Raw genomic sequence first — 13,585 nt, 5'->3', positions numbered from 1 at the left:
AGGAATCGCCTTCTCTTTAAGTTTTTAAGAGTGTGAAGGAGATCAAAGGTTGGCCTGGCCAACACTGTGACCTATATTTATCATTTGGACTATTTATATCCTAAGTATGTTGTAAATATTCTAAAAATGGTGTCTCACAGCCATTCCGAGAAATGGTCTCTCGCCAGTTTCTTTCTAAAAACGAGGAGGCCCATGACAATTCTGTTTGGTTCACTTTGGCCACGTACCAATGCACTCCAAATCATGCGGCTAAATCAACACTCCTCTGCGCTTGTGGTCAAGATTTTCAGGCATTTCTCCAGGGAGGCAAGTCCCACGAGAAGCAAACAAGAGGGGCCAGTTCCACGGGTTTATTTTTATTCTCAGTCTGATTAGCTCTGGACTCAGAGCCTCAGTGCAGCCCAATCAGAACCCAGATGGGATTCTTCCTGACCCTACTTAAGTGCTCTTGCCTCTTTTTTAGATTCTGAAAACTTCCAAACACCTATAACAGTCTAGAGAATAATGTGATGAATGCTGACATACCCACCTTGTACCTTTAAGAAATTTTGACACTTGGTCTTGTTTGCTTCACATACTTAAGAAAATTGAAGTCTAGTTTATTTATACAACAAAATACCACATAGCAGTGCGAATGAACTAGATCTTCACTTGTCAGCACAGGCAAATCTCTCACAAATTGGTGAGTAAAAAATCAGCTTCAAAAGGACATGTACAGTTTGAGAACATTCACTTACAATGTAAAAAACAAAGCGCCACTCAACAGCCTATGGATATATACTACAGCACAGAAAATATAAGTTACACCAGTTTTGGGATTCTGGTTGACTCTGGGGATGGAGGGAGTGAGGCATCTAAGGTAGATGACAAAGTGTCTAAAGGAGAATGAGCTATTAGGCAGAAATAAAGGGGGTCCGTGGACTGAAGTTTCCATGAATTGAAGAACAGGTGTAAGGGGAGTAGGTGGACAAGCAAACTGGATTCAGACACATTTAAATAAAGAAAACATTCAGAAATGCTGAAGCCCTCTGTACACCCCTCCCTAAGCCCTAGCCTCAACCTCTCCTCCAGAGGAAACCACAGCCCCCAGACGCGGGGCTTTATGTCATCACACATGTGCGTATGCTGCCAGCTCAGGCTTTTCACTTCTCTTTCTCTCTGCATCACTCCCTGACTCCACTGGGGACAAGGAGGATAAAGGTAGTTCCCGGAACGTGGGCCAGAGTTTATTTTCATTGCTGTCAGTAGCCAGTTTAGATCAGAGGAAAATCAAAGACCTACTGAACGGGTCACAGAGTAGTATGTGGATATACAGAGTCACGATTCCACTCGAGTTCTGTCCCTCTGAGGCTAGAACAAACCTCCTCCTAAGGTAACACAGGTTCTGTCATTCGAAGCTGACTTGTGTGCCAGAGAGCCCAGATCCCAGGTAGCAGATCCTCAGCAGATGAAAGATGGTGCTGTTCCCTGGGCACCGGGAGGGCATTTCGGAACCACCCACTGAGGGCCCTGCTTGTGGAGTTACTTTTCCAATAGGGATGATCGACTTATCTCTCTGACCCAAATCCTCTCTCACTTGGTAACTGAAGGTTCACAAACAGATGAAAGAAAAGGCTGTGTCCAGAGTGCACACTGGAGAGGACACGAGTTGTATTTCGCTGAACGCCCTTCCTGTCCGGTGGGGGTTGCGGGAGGGTCCCTCGGGGGCCACAGACGCTGAAGGCATGGCACACAGACTTTTGCCCCACTCGTTAGCAGGTTGGGGTACAGGTAGGTGATCTAGAATCAGACAATCATCTCCTACCAGCGGATGGTGTTGAATCTTGAGGGAATGGTGCAAAGACACAGGGAACGTGAGAATTTATTTCTGGCAGAGGTGGCTGAGTTTAGACAGTGACGGTAGCTTCCTAACCTAGTTTTTGAGCCCAGCTCTCCAACTTTCCCATCAATTCTGCGAACAGCCTGATTTTCTGAAAAATTCCTTTTCTGCTTACGTTAGTCAGAATCAGCTTCTTTGGTTTGCTACCAAGGACCATGACTGGTAAATAATCTATCCCCACATTTGAATATTTCCAAACTCTAGATGCTCTTACAATCAGTGCCAAAAGAAACTTGCCACTCCAATAGCTGTCACCTCCCCCATGTGCGTGCACCGTGCAAATCTAGCCATGCAGACACATCTCTCCTCCTCCAAGGGCCACCTGGGTTCAGCAGTTGGCCTCAATAGTACCTCATGTGTTTAAACTTTAACTTAAATTTGGGTTCCTAATAGTTATTTTTAAAAAGACTTCATTCTAAGGCTTCAGTGAAATAAAAAGTTACTGGAACGGCCAGATGTAAGTTTACTATAAGTGAAGCCAGTACTCATCTCGGGAGGAATGGCTGCATGTCCGTATTCTTCTGTTTTAAAGTAATGTTGAAAGCTTAATAAGATTAAGTAGTATAGGGAAGTAGAACTGTTTTGTTTGTCACCAAGCAGGTGTAAAAGGATTGCTTGTTACACATCAGGCAACACAATCAAAGGCGAAAAAAATCACCAAGTGTCTCAGAAGAAAGCAAAGAATTATCAAAGCCAGGAGAGGTTGGTCTGCTCAATTTTTTCCCCACATACAGTTGTTGTTATTGTTATTATTTTATCATTTTAAGTGTACAGTTTAGTGGCATTAAGTGCATTCATATTGTTGTGGAACTATCACCATCATCCAGCTCCAGAACGCTTTTCGTCTTCCCAAACTGAAACTGTACCCGCCAAACAATGTGTCCGTCCCCTCCTCCCCCAGCCCCTGGCAACCACTATTCTATTTTATGCCTTTATGAATTTGACTGCCCTAAATACATCATATAAGTGGAATCATACAGTACTTGTCTTTTTGTGACTGGTTGATTTCACTTAACATAATGTCCTCAAGGTTCATCCATGTTATAGCATGTATCAGAATTTCCTTCCATTTTAAGGCTGAATAGGTCTTCTCAATTCTTATACCTTATGATATAAGAAAGGCACCAAATATCTGTCTACCAAAAAGTTCCAGCTGATTTTTTTTTAAATTAATTAATTAATTATTTATTTATTTTTGGCTGTGTTGGGTCTTCGTTGCTGTGCGCGGGCTTTCTCTAGTTGTGGTGAGCAGGGGCTACTCTTCGTTGCAGTGCGCGGGCTTCTCATTGCGGTAGCTTCTGTTGTTGCGGAGCACGGGCTCTAGGTGCGCGGGCTTCAGTAGTTGTGGCTCGCGGGCTCTAGAGCGCAGGCTCAGTAGCTGTGGCACATGGGCTTAGCTGCTCCGCGGCATGTGGGATCTTCCCGGACCAGGGAATTAACCTGTGTCCCCTGCATTGGCAGGCAGATTCTTATCCACTGTGGCCCCAGGGAAGCCTGTTCCAGCTGATTTTAAAGAAAGGATCTAGTTTAATGATATGTTATTTAGTTTGCCTGCTGAAGGAAAATTATTCAAAAGGACCTAGAGACCACTGCTTCTCAAAGCCTGGTCTTGCATCAGAATCAAGTATGGGATTTGTTAAAATTTAGACTCCTAGCCTCTCCCTAGAACCATGGAATCAGAATCCCTGGGGCTGGGCTTGGTGACTTGCATTTTATTTTACTTTATTATTACTTTTTAGCGTATACAGATTTAATTTTATTTTTGCCTAACTGAGAGTTGTTTACAAAGCCTCTACAACACATTTATACATTTTTCTGGCTTAGTGAGCATAGGGTGGTGAATGAAACTGAAGCCTGCCATGATTTATGGTTTCCACTGAGGACTGGTCATCATTCTGAATAGAAAAGATTATATTTTAGGCACAAGGGAAATGAACTATGTAGTAACTTCCAAATATAATATTAGAAATATTTATGCATGCAGCTCTTCAGTAAACTTAAGAGTTTGCTTTCTTGTCCTCTGGCACTTTCATTTCAAAGTAGAGAAGGGTGACCGGCATTTTATAAGCTCTTCAGACAACTGCAATGCCCAGTAAAGTTTGAGGATCACTGCCTTAGACTGAAGACCAAGGCATATGGGATGGCAAAGATGTGTCTGTGTTATTGCTGGTCGGTAACACAAAACACATTAAAAATAGTTTCTTTTTATTCTAAAAAGTTACCAATACGTGGTTAGATGGTACAGCACAGAACTGAGGAAACACAGAGTTTAAATCTGCTTATTTGAAGACGGATTTTAAAATTCATGAAAGCTCTGCCGTCTTTGCTCATGCTGGGCCTAGGCCCTGGCAAGCCCTTCTCCTCTGGCTTAGGACCTAGAAATCTAGCCCAGATCCTCGTCATTCTTCAAAACACCTGGGGGAAACTTGAGTGACATGTTACTTAACTTCTGTAAGCTCCAATTTTCTCATCTGTAAAACCAGGTTGTTGAACGACTGCATAAGAAAATGCTTTTAGGGCTTCCCTGGTGGCGCAGTGGTTGAGAGTCCGCCTGCCGATGCAGGGGACATGGGTTTGTGCCCCGGTCCGGGAAGATCCCACATGCCGCAGAGCGGGAGCGGCTGGGCCCGTGAGCCATGGCCGCTGAGCCTGCACGTCCGGAGCCTGTGCTCCGCAACCGGAGAGGCCACAACAGTAAGAGGCCCATGTATCGCAAAAAAAAAAAAAAGAAAATCCTTTTAACATGCTCAGCACAATGCTGAGACTTAGTAAACTTTCAATAAATATAAACTTTCATTATTAATTCTGCCCCCTCCCTCACAAAGGTGGACTCAGTTACTCCCTCTTCTGCTTATTCTCCTACTAAACAACTTTACACAGTGGATTATAATCCAATGGATATACAGGGCTCTCTCATTAGATCATAAATTCTTTAACTGCAGGGACCACATCTTCCTCATGGCGTCACAAGACAGTGATTATCGTTGTGGGCTTTGGACTCAGGCTGCCTGGGATCTAATCTATCTCCATCACTTACTAATTCTGTGACCTTGGGCATGTTACTTAACCTCTCTGTGCCTCATTTCCTCATCTGTAAAATGGGGCTAATAATAGTATCCATATACTTCATGGGGCTGTGGAGTTAATGTATGTGAAGCATTTAGAATCATCTTGGTACCTAGAAAGCTCTCCAAGATGTTATCTACTGGTTATTTAAAAAATCCTCGTATCTAGTCCCCAATGCATGGCGGGGGCACAATAAATATTTGTTGAAGGATGCCTGGCTGGGGTGAGGTATAGTCTGCTGTCATAGAGAAAACAAAATTAATTAGGGTAAAGGTGACAATGCAATGATGCTTGAGCCAAGGGAGAGAATCAGTGCTCAAACAATAGCTAATAGAATATACCTACCGAGCACAACCATTCATATTTTACGAATAGAGCTGGTGGCCTTTCTTTCCCTGCTTGTGAGACAGAGGGAGTTCTACCAGCTGGTCTTAAAGACCCTGGGTTATTCCTGAAACAGAGCGATGGTTCCAACCACAGGATTCCCCTCTGGCTTAGGAAAGGCCTGTGCACACCTGCGCTGGCTGGGACAGCTCGGGGCAAACATTCTCGTACTCAACGGGCAGAGAGCAATGAAGTGCCCCAGAGGTTCTGTTACAGAGGGCGGTCAGAGCCCTGTCACCGCTACAGTCAGCCACACTATGCTAAGTAGGTCTGTGACGAAGCTACCACTTAAAACAACATGGAAAACCAGCGGCCCTCAGACTGAACGTGCCCTTGGTTGCTGTCTTTTGGGCCTACATAGTGTCCTTACATTTTGAGCTGACTGTCTTTGGTCTGGACAGCACTGTCCACCTGGTGCCTACTTCTGAGTGGAAACACTACAGCTCTGACTCAGCCTTAGAAACCCAACTGTGCCCTCCAGCCCTCCTGGGCTCCCGCAGCGTGCCCCTAGCCCCCCAGAGAACTGTACTCCGTTAGTTCACACGTGTCTCTCAACTGGGCCGGGAATGCCTGAGGGGGGTGGGGGTCTTCCTACCCTGCTTCCTACACTGACTCAATGTTTTCTGTGGGAAAATGTTCAAAATCCCCCTTTTTTTGGGGGCCGCACCTCGCGGCTTACAGGATCTTAGTTCCCCGACCAGGGATCGAACACAGGCCCTCGGAAGTGAAAGCGCACAGTCCTAACCACTGGACCACCAGGGAATTCCCCTAAACTTCCCTGCTTGAAACAATCTCTTTGAACATGTCTCTCTGGAAATCGAAAATACACTAAACATCTTGGAATTTAACAAGACATTTCAAATACAAAATTTTTTTTAATGGATTAATTAATAATTATCAAGTGCCTAGGATGTGCTTGGAACTGTTGCTGAGGGACATACTGCCATAAAAATGAGGCTGCTAGCTTTACCCAGAATATCCCCAAACTGGAAATAACCCAAATGTTCTTTGGCAGGTGAATGGATAAACTGCAGTGCCTCTGTGCAGTGGATTACTACTCAGTGATACACGGAATGAGCTACTGACACATGTAGCTACACGGGTGAATCTCAGAAACATGCCGAGTGGGAGAAGCCGGGCACTAAAGAGCACATACTGTACGATTCCATTTATATTAAATTCTAGGACAGGCAACGCTAAGCTACAGCGACAGAGAGCAGATGAGGAGTTGCCTGTGGCTGAGGATGGGGCTGGGACTGACTGCAAAGTGGCACAAATGAAGAAGGAACTTCTCAGGGTGACAGAAAGTTTCTATTTCTTGAAGATGGTGGTGGTTACACGAGAAACACGAGTACATGAGTAAATCTGCAAATTTGTCAAAAATCAACAAGCTGTACAATTAAAGTGAGTGCATTATAATGTACTATACTTCAATAAAACTGACTTAAAAAGTAAAAATAAATAAATAAGAAAGAAAGGAAAAGAGAAGAAAGGAAGAAAGGATGGACAGAAGGCTGGAAAGAAGAAAGAAAAGGAGAAAGAAAGGGAGAAGGAAAGAAAGGAAAAAATCCAAGGCTGCTAAACTTGTTTGAAGATATACATCTCCACAAAACTGCTGAGTAGATCAGGAAGTTGAAATCTGTTCATCAGGGAACTATGTCACAAATCTGGCCATGTATGGAGCTGGATTTAGCAACAGTCGAAATAGTCTTAACCACAGAGGTTAATGTAAAATTTGGCTTGTCCACTGAAACTTTGAGAGTCGTGTAATTTCACAGTGCCTTGCCTCGTGGCCAAGGTGACTTAAGAGCCTTTCATGCTGACAGATCAGGGAAGAGAATGTTCGGAGTTTATGAGAATCAGTTCCAGCTGGGCAGAATGCAACAAGGCCCGGGGTGCACACAGATCTGGGTGTGTGTGTGTGTGTGTGTGTGTGTGTGTGTGTGTGTGTGTGCGTGCGCGCGCGCGCAGGTGACCTTGCATGTGGGTGTAGTGTATGTATGTGTGCAGGTAAGAGTGTCCGTGGAGTCGACACAATAATAGAACTGTCCCCATGATGCTCGATATATGTTAAAAATTCATCATTCAATTATAGACATTTCAATTCTATAAGACTTTCCAATGGAACTTTTAACAGTCTGGAACAAAATAGAGATGTAATCAGTCCAGTTGTTTAAAACTACACTTTCTATCTTTGCAAAAGGACCCCAAAGCTATATAGCTTTGCGAGCTGGGAAAGAGACTTTGTCCTGTGGAAGATCCCAGCTTGGCATTCCTGGCTCCACGTTCTGGGAACAAGAGGGGGAGGCAGGAAGGAAGGGGCCCTTTCCACCCAATCAGGGGCTTCCGTCACAGCCCTGTGGAGACCGTGGTCACCATCTCTGCTGAAAAGACCCACCAGGAAATGGCATCTGAGGTTTCAGCAGTGGCCACCTGGCTCAGGTAAACACAGGGCGGGGACCCTGAGGAAGCAAATTTGGTAGGCTATTTTTAATAGAACAACAGAAAAAAATGCTTCAGTTTCTTCCCAAAGCCAAGTTTCCTATTACGTGAGTTTTAAACAAAATGTGTGTCAATAAAAGGATGCAAGATAATGGAGGACATTCAGACCGAGGCCAGGTTCTCTCTGCCCTTGCCCTTAGTGCCCTTCTTGGGGTGGGCAAGGCCAGTCGCCCAGCCGGCCACAGCCCAGGACTCTGCTCAGACCTCTCCTCCTCTTTGGCGGGGCCCTGGCCTACTCCTCCCAGAGCTAGTAGCTCCGTTGCAAGCAGGGCATTCATACCCCTTCCCCAGCACCTACGGTGTTGGTTCGTGTAACACCGGCCCCTCTCCCAGAGTTCCCCGAGGTGTCATGTCCATCTTTGTGTCCCTCCAGCACCTAGTCAGTTGTCCAGCACAGACTGTCCAGACAGTATTGAGAGTGCTGGCAGTGCCCTTAACTGCCCTTCCTGTCCCCGGGCTCCGTCCTTTGCCATCCAGCCCTCAAATGATCTCCACACCTTCTCAGAACTCAGATAATCTCCCCAACTGTGAGTCCCTGATTACTTCTAGAATAAATGTCTACAGAGTCTTGGCGACTAGCCCCAGCTTACCTCCCCAGCCTTTTCTCACAGTTCTCATACTAAACTACCCTCCCCACCCCAGAAACCACACTGGGCTCTTTGCTGCTCCTCCAAAGCATCCTGCAGTTCCCTGCCTCTGACTTTCCCTTCTGCCTGGGATGCCTTCCCTCTTTCCCATCTCCAGTTACCCATCCCTCTGGGGCACTTCCCCCAGGAGGCCTTCCCCAACCCGAGCGGAGCTGGACCTCCCCACCTCCTGAGAGGGTCTGTTCTCTGCCACAGCCTGTCCTCTAGATGAGACTGTCATCATGTCTAGAACCCAAAAGCCTAACGCAGAACACTGTACACTAAGTCAGCTTCCCTGTGACATATTCTTCCAGCATCAGTGATGTTTCTTTCATAACACTTATTCTCTATAATGATATATTTATTTGCTGATTATATGACAGAAATTCTGAGGGCAAACACCACCCCTCATTCCATTTACCACCTTACACCCAGGATCTACCACTGAACATAGTAGGTGCTCAATAAATTTGATTTATTCCTCAGAAAAAAAAATAAACTTAACCCAAGGCCACACAGCTGTTTCCCAGGGGAGCCAGGATTCAAACCCAGGGACGCTGATCCCAGAGCCTGCAATTTTATCCACTGCGCTGCACTGTGTGTACACCACGATGGTGGAATTAGAGGTGATTTTTATTTTCTTCTTTTTGGTCTTTTAAAAAGTAGTTTTTAAGTGTTTTATGATGAACATATATTATTTTTGTAATAAAAAATAAACATGGAAAAAATCATTGGCCCATATAGGACTGGGCTAGCAATATTATTGAGGTGGCATTCCCTTCCTTCTGTACTGGTGTTTACAACTAGGGTCTGGATTTCTAGTGCTTTCCAGCTTACTGCCATCTCAAGAAACCCTGCAGGTGGTGTCTTTGCTGCACACCCCGCTGTGGACAGAGGCAGCCCCCCTTCAGCTGTGCCCGAAGAGCAGCGGGAACACACAGGTGTGCAATGAGTACAGACACTGCTCCTGCCTCCCTCCCCACCTCCCCTCTCTTCTCCAGCCGGCTTTCTCCTCCTCGCAGCTGACCAGACACACAGTTGGGGTGGGTGGCGTGGGGGTGAGCTGATACTAAGCCCCTTCCCGGATCCAACAAGACTCTCAGAGAGGACGGACACCGCAGCCTCCACATCTGCACAGCAGTCACCTCTTTTTGTGGCGGTTCAATGTATGTTCCTTTCAAAGTCTTCAGACGGTGATGGTCACCGCTTGGAGAATGTAACTGGCTACAAGAATATCCCCGCAGTTACAGCGTTCCCTGCCTCCCCGTGCCTGGCCTGAGGGTGGTCTGGCCACTGAACACACCACATTTTAAATTAAACCAAGGACCGAGCCTGTCCTGGGGTGGGCTTGGTGTTGTTTATCCTCTAGCTTCTCTTCCCACTCCTCTCCCTTTGGAATTTAGTCCAAGACCTTGTGAATTAACTTTTCTGTGCCTGTTTCCTCCTAAAATAAACAAGCTAGCCCCACAGCCTGTCTCTCCTTCCTCTGGGGGATGTTGTGAAGATAACGATGGGGCAGATGGTGCCACGTGACCCCGAAGAGCCCGCACATCACGAAATCACAGCATACCATGGACAGATGGGGAACTGAGAAAGGCTCTACCTGAACATTTAGCACGGCGTACGTGGCTGCTTCTGGTCATGTGACCAAGCCAAAGGGAAAACTGGGTTTCATATTTCATTTTCCATTTCAGGTTAAAAATTAGGTTAAGAAGCAGGTCTGAGCCCTAGAAAAAGACAGCAATAGTACACGGCATTTGAGGCTCTTTGCTGAAGAGAGAAGTTGGTGAAAATCTACTAGGAAAAACCTACATGTCCTGGAGCCTGGTTCAGCCACTTCACTTTACATGGCCTCAGTTTCTACATCTATCTATCAGATGGGTCAGATGATCAATATGGAGCCCTTCAAATCTTAAAGATATATATGGTGGTTCTGAATATCAAGCTTTTCTGAAACAAAATGTCAAATTCTCAGGAAAATCCATTTAGTGCCTGTTAGTAGATACCATCAAGTTCCATTACCAGCATAAGACTGTAAAACCATCTGGATGGTTACAGGAATATTCAGTGACTAACTCTAGGGGATAAGATTAGCAAGGAACACATTTCATTTTACTATATTCATTCCACTGGACTCATGTGCTATGGCATTTTGGGCTGATCTGAAGGTCCTTGCATGTTTCCATAGCAGCAGTTAGTTGCCCTGAAAGATTAATTTCCTTGCCATTTAATTCCAAACTCCTCTATGCTGAAAGAAATTACCAGAGGAAAAGTCACAGAATTTGAGACTTTCAAGGATGCTGAGGAAGTCATCAGATTCAACCTTCTAATACTATAATTAACAGAATCCAGGAATCAAGTGTCACGCACGTGGAAATTGCCCCTTCCTCATTTTCAAGTGGGCTTTGTGTACCTCAGGTAAGAAGGTCTCATACAATACGTCTATAAATCAGACAAAGGCAGTTTGTACTCGTACTGGATTTTCTTGAGGCAAAATGTCAATGGTATATAGACTCCACCCAAGTGTAATGAGGCCAAATATTTACAAACAAGGCTTCAACTTGGACAATGCATCTTGTCATTTTGTGGTTCAGAAGGGCAAACAGACAATGCTTCTTCAAGTCATAATTTTCCGCAGAGAAATGTTAAACCCAGAGGGTGACAACTTTGGATCAACAAATGACTTGCAAGTGACCTCTGACCCCGACCCCCTGCCCTGCCCTGTTCTTCCTTTTAAACATTCCCAGCGTGGAGTGAGTGTTCTGTGAGCATTTGGACAACAGCCAGTCAATGAACACCAGCTCCAGCAACTAAGTTATCAGCTAACCCACTCCGAAAGCCAAACCATTACTCAGAGATAGTTACTTCTGAGTTTATGTCACAGATAGGAAGACAGATCAAGTCAGGGGGGACCAGGTAAGCCCACATTGGGGTCTTTATTTAAAAAAATGACTCACTTATTTAATTAAATGAAAGTCCATGTAGTTACCAACAGTATTTCAAAATGGTCAAATATCTCCGGAAAGGAACTGCTTTGAGAAGATCTGTAAATATGAAAAGATGTTCAACCACAAGAACAGTGAGAAGTGAAATTAGAATTATAATGAGATGCCATTCACCTATCAGACAAGGCAAAGATAAAGCGAAGATGAAAACAAAATCGGTAATGCCCTAAATTGGGGAGGATGTGTGGAAACAGGCACTTCTGTATTGTTGGTGGGAATGTAAACGGGCACATCTTCTAGAGAGGGCATTCTGGCCTCAGTTAACACAGCAAAAAGACCACAGTTCCTTTTGATCCAGCAATGCCACTGCTAGGAGTGTATCTTACAGTTACACGACTGTGCAAACTGTATATACTTGCACTGTATGTGCAAAACTGTCTGTATTCTGTGGCACTGTCTGCAACAGTAAAAGATTAGAAACCGGGCTTCCCTGGTGGCGCAGTGGTTGAGAGTCTGCCTGCCGATGCAGGGGACACAGGTTCGTGCCCTGGTCCGGGAAGATCCCACATGCCGCAGAGCGGCTGGGCCCGTGAGCCATGGCCGCTGAGCCTGCACGTCCGGAGCCTGTGCTCCGCAACGGGAGAGGCCACAACAGTGAGAGGCCCACATACCGCAAAAAAAAAAATTAGAAACCGCCTGAATGTCATCCATCCAAAGGACACCAGCTATGAATTCTGGCACAGCTACATGATAGAATATGAAGGAGGCAGCGCTAAAGTCCCGACCTGGCTGCGCTCCAAGATTTACTAAGTGGAAAAATCTTGGTGCAGAGCAGTGAGCAGAGGACCTTCTTACTCAGAGGAAGCCCAAGAGGCTGCTGCTGGGTTTTGCTCTAGGAGAGGAACTGGGAATGTGGATGGGACAAATGTTCTTCACCATTTAACTTTCTGTCACTTGAATTTTTCATCTCAACATGTGCACACATCCACACAAAACAGTGGTCCTTCCGAAGAGTACCTGAGACAGGCGAAACGCTGAGTAAGTGGTCGGACTTGTGCTTTGCAGCGTGATTTGGATTCGAACAGGGGATGGTTTTGAGAAAGAGACGAAAAGAATCCTGATGAATTTGGAGGTTTCTAGAGGAAAGTGTCACGGCACATGTGAGAAATACCCCCAGACACCAGAAAGAGGATTATGGCAAAAAGAACTGGAAACGTGACAAGAGTCGGGGCCCTTGCCACGAGAGGACACCTCCTCTGGGTCATTCTCTGAAGCAGGTTCCCCGCAACGGCATTCCGTAGCTGCATTCTCTCAGCACCCTTTCTACAGATCTACTGTCAAGTCTATTGTGCTCTCTGCCATCAAACTTGGAAAACCTACCAAAATGGACTTGAGCTGTGTCCCACGTCCCTTTCACCAGTGTGAAAGGATAGGGCGGAGGATGTAAGTGGTGGGGGCTGAGATCTACTCTCCGGGGTAATTCTGGGGCACTTGGCCGAGCTGACCCTGCAATCCTGGTGGGTCTTTTGGGGACCACCCCAGTTCCAGGAAGTGAACAAGACTACCATCACCAACAGTTCTTCAATACGACTGTATGCCAAATGGCCTGTACATGTTATGTCGCCTTATCTTCCAAGAACTGGGGTGGGGGGTTTCCTCACTTTATAAAAGTGTAAACTGAGGCTCAGAGGGTCCCACAGTAAGGTAGGGGGTGCTGAGATCTGAGCTCAGGTCAGCCTCCTCCAGGGCCCACAATGATGGAAAACAAAGATGCCCTGAAAGTGCCGCTATTTTTTCAGCATGTTTCTACGTCCACTAGCTGGAGATGCCTCCCCACCAGCACGGGCGCCTGAACCTGCCCTCTGTCCACTCTGGGTCCTCTCACTCTGAGCATGTTTCAGAGCTAATGCCTATGGACCACTCAGGTATTGACATGATTTTACAGAGGAGGAAACTAAGGCTCACAAAGGTGGAATAACTTGCCCAGGTCACCCAGCTGGTCAGTGGAAGAGCCAGGGAAATGGAAAAATGTCCCAGGCCAGTGTTTCTCATATGATACTGCTCTTCTGCCACCTAGAACCCCGCATTTACAATCGATCACTCCTACCCTCCAGTCTGTGGGGGGGGCCCCATGGGTGCACAGTGATGGTAGGGCAGAGAGCTTTTGCCATACATAACATTAG

At 45.9% G+C, this 13,585-nt stretch overlaps 1 protein-coding gene across 1 annotated transcript in view; it reads right to left on the bottom strand.

Moving 5' to 3' along the window:
• The window catches only part of EHD4 (EH domain containing 4), a 90,045-nt gene that overhangs the window by 20,250 nt on the left and 56,210 nt on the right, over positions 1–13,585 (bottom strand). The gene's annotated exons all lie outside the window — the stretch shown is intronic.

The sequence above is a fragment of the Orcinus orca genome, chromosome 2, assembly GCF_937001465.1.
Source record: "Orcinus orca chromosome 2, mOrcOrc1.1, whole genome shotgun sequence".
Taxonomy (NCBI): Eukaryota; Metazoa; Chordata; class Mammalia; order Artiodactyla; family Delphinidae; genus Orcinus; species Orcinus orca.
This window is presented reverse-complemented; position numbering and strand designations above follow the sequence as displayed.